At 40.5% G+C, this 6000-nt stretch overlaps 1 protein-coding gene across 5 annotated transcripts in view; it reads right to left on the bottom strand.

The window, feature by feature from the left end:
* MEIS1 (Meis homeobox 1) overlaps window positions 1-6000 on the bottom strand; it is a 106941-nt gene that overhangs the window by 73545 nt on the left and 27396 nt on the right. The gene's annotated exons all lie outside the window — the stretch shown is intronic.

The raw sequence follows: 6000 nt of genomic DNA on the forward strand, positions 1-6000 counted from the left end.
AGAAGGAAGGTTTTTTACAAGGAAAAGAGTTCATTTACGATGATGTTACCCACAATTTAGGGAAAACAAGCAATGTTTATAAGTATTTAAGTTAGCTTTGCCATACCTAAAAGAAAAACGCCTGTTAATGACAGACATTTAAGCTAATGCAAATGACTGAAATAAACCTGACACAAGGAATAGATTAATGCTCAAATCATGACAGACACCCGCTCCTAACTAACAACTTGCTCCCATGCACCATTCTGGAAGTACAGCCCTGCTTAGCTGAGGCACATAGACTTAACACTGCTGAAATCTAAGTTTAACAGCTGAATCAGGCTGATGAGACCAAAAAAAAAACCAACCAGAAAACCCAAAACCAAACAAAAAAATCAAAAACCTAAACTAGAAGGAGGAAAAAAATAGTTTCGCGCCCCCCGGCTTTAGAGCAGAATGATAAATTGACATCATGTTATGAGCATAATCCTCAACCACTCAATCACTGTTAAAAAAAAACCAACATGATTCTGGGGAGATAAAAATAATTAATGCTGGTGCTGCTGAAGAATATGCACCTACACGAAGAGTTTCAGATAAATATGAGCCTGGCTTAAATCTTGTATCTCACATCAAAGGAAGAGGGCACAGGTGCTCACACTGATTTAAAGCAAACTGAGCTCTGCCTGCTTGATGGAAAAGCAGGAAAAGAAAAGGGGATGGCAGAGCCTCAGCAAGAAAACTGACACTGCTCCGTTTCCAAACAAGCATATTACGCTTAATTCGGGATTCACAACACATAAAGCACCAGAAAAAACACAGGGAGCAGCCCCTGTTGACTAATGCCCTGTCTTTTCTAATCGAGGGTCACATCCAGTCTAACCGATCGCATGATAATGGCATCAGAAAAGGTCAATCAAAGACAAGCCAAAGCTTCCACTGCCTGGCTGACCTTCGGAGCTTGTGACAAATTGCTATCAGTCAATGTCAACTAATGACAGCGGCTCTTTGGCTAATCAATTGTTCTAAAAATGATCAAGAAAACTACTCGTAGGACAGCTCATTTTCACATCAATGCCTGTGAAGTATGAAAAGCTCATTTTTTTTTGAGTTTTTAATAAGCTCATAAGTAAAGCAGTTACTTGGTAACAGGGGTCACCTTAGTGAAAAGACAGAACCTTTGTCTGCCTTTTACATATTCTTTTATTACCATATTATAGTAAAAATATGCCATGCCATTACTATGCCAGAGGGCTACATAATAAAGTAGGTAATACTTCATACTTTTTTTTTTTTTTTGAGATAAATACTTCTGTGGTTTTGGGGCCCTCTGTTTGGATGTAAATATTGTCAACATAGTCTTCAGGTATTTAAATGTAAAGCAATCACCAGTGGCACACAGGTGACATGCCCACTCATTACTCACCCAAATTTCACATGACAGAGCCAGCAGTGAAAACCACGCCGCAAAATCCAGTGGTGCTGCTGGGAAGTGAAGGTCTAACAGCAGCTATTTTGTTCTTAAACCCACCCACCCCATGCAAGCAAAACTTATTCCAACTATTTCCGACAGAATCCACATTTGGTAGGAAAACCGCATGCTCCGAAACTCCCTAAGCCCTGCGAAAGCAAACAGACATTTCCGCCCTGGAAGGATTCTGCATGTAAAAGCACACGTGGAAATGCACACAGGCTTGAGCAGTGGGAGATATATCATGGTTCTCCTTGTACACCAAAGGGGTGACTGCAGATTTTTCCACCTCTTCATCCCACCAGCCTCTCCCAGCATAATTTTCAGCCACTTCTCAAAGCTTCACACCCAGGCCACACTCAAATCTGCATTCATGCATTAAATATTACCAAAACAAAAAATCCACATTGGCCTAAGGCTTGAGGAGTGCAAGCACGATTATGCTTTGCTTTTCCATAAGGGGAAAAGTCCAGCAAAGGACATTGCAGGGCATTACATCACAAGAACCCATTTGAGAAGATGCTGCATTGAGAAGGAAAGAGGAACCACCGCTCAAGCACAGCACTGCTTTTCATTTGGGTTTACCTCTTTACTTCAGTGACTCCCGCCCGTGACACCTGTAGTGCCACAACAGGTTTACCCCGAGGAAAACAACCCTCACCAACCCAATCACTCCCAAAGCAATTCCCCACATCACCACAGACCAGGCAGGGAACTGGTGGTGAAGCGCTGAACAAGAAACATTAAAACTTTTGTTTTCATCGGAGAAACTGCCAAGTGACAGCAGTTTCAGGTTACACCCTAAACCTGCCTTGCTATGGTAGTTTTTCAAATTAAAATATCTTCTGTGGCCTTAGCCACTCTCAAGCCATCCATAGGCAAGAAAGAAAGGAGGCAGGGCGACACTTAAGCTCAGCCATAATTGGAAGTATGTGAAAAATGAAGTGTCAGTTCGGTCAATAAAGGGCAAAGGTGAAGGGGAACTGCAGCCCAAACTCGGTGCGAAATGTGCTCATTAAGACACCCAATCCGAGGGCTCCTGCCCACCTATCCCATTAGTCATCGGCCATCTGACCGCTTCAAATGCCTCCCCGCTCTTATTACTTTTCTTCTCCCATGTTAAAAAAAAAAAAAAAGGAAAACAAAAAAAAAGGAAAAAAAAAAAAAAGGCAAGCTGGTATATAAATCCTTGCTCAGTCATCTGGAACATAATGTGGCCCTTCTCTCCCCCTCTTCCCAGCTCTGCTGCCTGCCTTTGCAGCCTCCAAACAACCGCCTGGAGATTCCCAGCAATAATAAACCCGATTGCCTTTTTGCCTATAGGTTGCTCAAACTCCTACAAAACCCTGAAAAAAATAAACCATTGCAGCCATTGATACGTTTTTATAAAGAAATATCGCTGCTTTCTACTCCTGGCTTGAAGGAGCAGCAATTATTTGGAGGTTAAAAAAATGCTTTGAACGCAGGCTGAGGCTTGGGGGAAAAAAAAAAAGAGGGAAACAATACACACAAATAAGGTGACACTGATGGATTATTTTTCTTTTTCTTTTAAGCTGTGTAGGAGAGCTAAACATGGGAAATTAGTAACTCCACTCTGGATTAAAAGTGACTGTACCAAGGCTTTGTTCAGCATCTTCCTGGTCTCACTATTTGAAAAACAAACAAAACACATCTCTCAATATCCCAGACAGGAATCTTTTGACGTTACAAGAGGAAGTAAGATAAAATAGTGCTGCCATGAGCTCAGCATCACCTGCCTATACATAAGAATTTGCTTCTCTTCTTTTAAATAGGATTTAGTGAACTGATTCTCCACTATGTAAATTCAGATCTCTTAGCACCATTTGGAGACAGACCTCCAAAGGCCTTTCCTGTTAAGTTCAGAGCAACGGGAAAACTTTTTCATAATATTATTCTGCATTCCTGTACTATAACTATGCCCTATGATGACACAATACCAGGCCTTTAGAAGAGGTTGTGTCAACGTACTATGCAATAACATATCCTGCTGTTCAGTGGCACGAGACCTCAGAACAGGTCCCTAGCAGTTAAATATGGATTTCTGCAATAGATCGAAGCAGCTGGGAGTTATTACTATTTACTAAGTAAATAAATTTAGACATTGAAGAAGACTTTAAAATATTTACAGGAAAGACCATCTCTCCTGATTGCCAAGGCAATCATTTGATGGGTGTTTTATACTGGGACATAAATAGGTTAAAAATACACTTTACAAGATTTGTAGTGAATAAGGTAATGAAGAAAAATCTCCAAAAAGTCCAAAAAAAATCCTTAACATAGTCTGGGTTAAGGACTAAGGAGATAAGTCTTGCTAAAGGCTTACGCATTCCAGTCTGTGCCTCTCCGAAAATGCAAAGCTTACATTTAACACCTTTGTGATACTTTCAGACAGGTTGCAAACCTGGGCCAGAAGGTGCTTTTACCTACCCCAACGAGGGAAGTAGGTTGTGAGAAAAACCTGAAACCAGACAATTTTAGAGAGTTTTATTGAAGGTTTTATTTCTGGTGATCAGATTTGTTTTTTTTTTTGTCCCTTTTTTTTTTTAAATGGCAAACGTGATCTTGACAGATGGAAGGAACCAAAAGGAACTTTTACAAACTCCTAAAAATAGGGAAGCTCATAATATACTGAATATATGTCATGCAACGCATGCATCTCGAGTTAACTCCTATGGTTGCAAGCACAAGCATGTGGGTCCCCAGCCTTTTGCTGCCACCCCTCCACAGAACCTGGCTGCTATGGCAGTGCCATGATGGCTCCTTCTGCTGTGAAGAAAAGCACCCAGCAGTGGCGAACACAGGGGTTTAACCACAATGTTACACTCCTAACATCAGGCCACAGAAGAAAAAGCCACCAAATCACAGCATCTGGAAATTCAATGCAGCTGGGGAGAGGCAGGATATTTGCTATCTTTTAGTTGTCTTCTATTTCAGTCCTTCAGGGTTGTATTTTTTCACTTCTTCCCCGCAGGGAAATGCTAAAATCACATTATGGAAGCTTTTTTTTACAGAAGGTGTACACGCAGGCATGGATGTGCTTAAACAAATGAGATTCCCCCACAATCTCAACCTTCAGAGCATTTCATGTAAACAAGACATAAAGCAAGGCTCAGCAAGACCACTGCTACCATTACCACATTCCTGTTCCTCAAAAACAATGCCATTTCCAAAGGTGCCAAGTAGCCTGAAGGCAAGCCTTGGTAACAGAGACTCCCAGGACAGGATCTCTTTTCCAAAATTTCTTTCTGAAACTTGACCTGAGAGTTCCAGCTATCAAATTCCCACTTTTGTTACTCTTCTCGACAGTTTTAATGCACTGAGCCTTCTTCACAAAACAGTTCTCTATCAAGCACTGGCAGCAATCCCAGCCCAAATAAACCACTGGGGCTTGGGGAACAGTTTCAGAACTGAATAAAGCATCACCGACAAGTCCTTCTGTGGATACTTCATAGGACTCAGGCTTGAAACTCACTTACGAAAACCCTTCCTGACTGAGGCTGCAGCACGCCCGTTTCTAGAAACTTATTGCAGGATGGCAATAGGCATCAGATACGACCAGCACTCCAGACTACTAAAAATGCCACATTTTGGAGAAAATAAAGTCTGAAAATCTTTAGAAGTACACCAGGAACTATGCTCAATTTCCAACGGTCTAGGAGCATTCTGGCAAGGCTCCCCACAGCTGTTTTGTCCACGCACATATCCGCATAAACACACGCACATCCGTCTAATAAAAGAACAGCCCTAAACGAATACAAAAACCCTCTAAAAACCCCACATTTTAGTTCAAAGCTCATTTTTGAAGCAGCTTTCTCAGCCTTAAAAAACCTCAATGGATTTAAAGTTTGCTCCAAAAGCAAGGGGCTCTAATGAACAAGCTGACACCACTTCAACTATAGCATTGTGAACAACACTGGAATATATATGTATACATACTTGAAAGAAAAAAGGCCCCCTGAATTTATGTTGCATATCATTTTCCAGTAAAAGTCAGAGGTCAGAAGGTCACCAGTGTCTGCCTCAACTCTGCAACAGTTTACTATTCCAGGCCCCATTTTTACTAGGCTACACTTGCGATGAAGTCAGCAACTTTTCTTTAAACAATAATGAGTCTCAAATACTTAAAATTCTATAAAGAGATGTTATTCACCATGTACGTTAAATCCATGCATATAAAAAATTAAAATATACTGGTTTAGTTAAAAAACTAATCTTGTTAAATGCAGACTTTGCAATGCTAATCAGTACTGTTCAACCTTTTTTTGGAAACACAATTCCTTTGTTGTCTAACAGCACTTGAATGAAACATGATCATAAAACCAGATTTAAAAGTATATACCTATTGTGAGTTCAGAGTCAACTTCAATAAAGCACTCTCTTTTATATTCAGATTAAGGATCCTTTTTAAATTTTAATTGCATTAAATTAACACGAAATCCACTGCAGTTGGTCTCTTCAGAAAAAATATGCTTTCGGCTTCTCAGAAAAAAAATACAGAGATTCAGCTTTTTAGATTTCAGAGTTTCTGA

This window comes from Melospiza melodia, chromosome 3 (genome assembly GCF_035770615.1).
Source record: "Melospiza melodia melodia isolate bMelMel2 chromosome 3, bMelMel2.pri, whole genome shotgun sequence".
Classification (NCBI taxonomy): domain Eukaryota; kingdom Metazoa; phylum Chordata; class Aves; order Passeriformes; family Passerellidae; genus Melospiza; species Melospiza melodia.